Source organism: Halyomorpha halys, unplaced genomic scaffold (assembly GCF_000696795.3).
Source record: "Halyomorpha halys isolate HHAL.00 unplaced genomic scaffold, Hhal_1.1 Scaffold426.1, whole genome shotgun sequence".
NCBI lineage: Eukaryota > Metazoa > Arthropoda > Insecta > Hemiptera > Pentatomidae > Halyomorpha > Halyomorpha halys.
In genome coordinates, this window is record NW_027108013.1 from 253,014 (window position 1) to 254,259 (window position 1,246).

The 1,246-nt window shown below is 33.8% G+C and overlaps 1 protein-coding gene across 1 annotated transcript in view; it reads left to right on the plus strand.

Moving 5' to 3' along the window:
• LOC106682589 (ankyrin repeat domain-containing protein 50-like) overlaps positions 1 to 1,246 on the plus strand; it is a 9,162-nt gene that overhangs the window by 763 nt on the left and 7,153 nt on the right. The gene's annotated exons all lie outside the window — the stretch shown is intronic.

Below are 1,246 nucleotides of genomic sequence, written 5' to 3' on the forward strand. Positions count from 1 at the left end.
ACAAAACTTGGGAGCCTATGTTGGGTGGCAAGTGATATGCGCTCCACACCAAATATTTTACAAAGTTTAAGAACTTCTGATGTGGGATTTCAAGTTATATATATGTAAAAATACTTTTATTGTTGGGATGTCATTAAAAATTTCATAATTACCGTCATTAAAACATAGAGTATCAAATTTCTTATAAATTTGGATGTAGTACGAATAAATATATTATCTATACGTAATTAAATTGTTGGAAGATAGCCCGGGTAATGGTACCAAATGGTAGTATTTTGGTATTATTTAAAGTAAATCACAACAACGCTTATTAATCCTTATTTTCTCATTCTGCTGGTGTACCTCAGGTTAGTGTCATTGGTCCTATCCTTTATACTGTTTTTACAGGTGACGTCCCCACCCATCCTAACACAATCCTCAACACGTGTGCCGATGACACATGTTTATTGTCATTGAACAATGATCTTTCCATTGTATCCCAAACCCTCCAATCCCCCTTGAAGAATGGTGCCAAAACTGGAGGATTAAACTAAATTCCAATAAATCTCGCCAAATCACATTTAATGTTCTTCGTAAGCCCATGACCTTCGGCCACACTCAGCATCCTATAATAATACCCCACTTCTTCCTGTTGAATGATCCGTTACATAGGACTACTTCTGGAATGCTCATGTTTCCTCAGACAAGACTCAAAAGACAGTCACAATTCAAGGTATCTATTAGGACCTCAGTGTCCCATATGTTGCCGATTTGGCCAGAATCAGAAGGAACCAATCCTTCCATGATAAATTTCCAACCACCCAAATCCACTAGTTTCTAACCTGGCTTCTCCTTCACTAATAGTCCTCCTAGGCGTCTGAAAATAAGATGGCCTCGAGAGATCTTCTTTGGAAATTTCATTAGAGTTCTATCAATGGGTAGATTCTCCACATGTTTGTATCACTTATAGCAAATTTACTTGTTGTTTATATTTTTATACAGTTATAAAGAACAATAAACAAATTATTAAAAAAAAGGTTTTACAAAGTAAAAATCATGCGTTTGATTCTATGGGTAGATAAACCTGTTGACAAATTTTATTTTTTGTCACAATTACTATGTTTTTTATCTAATTCTGCTTTTAAATTTTGTTTAGTTAATTCAATATTACTTATACAATCATAGGATTAATACAATTTATACAATTTAATTGATATATATATATACCAGGGCATTCAAAAAGTCCTGTCGTTTTTCGTTTGTTCGT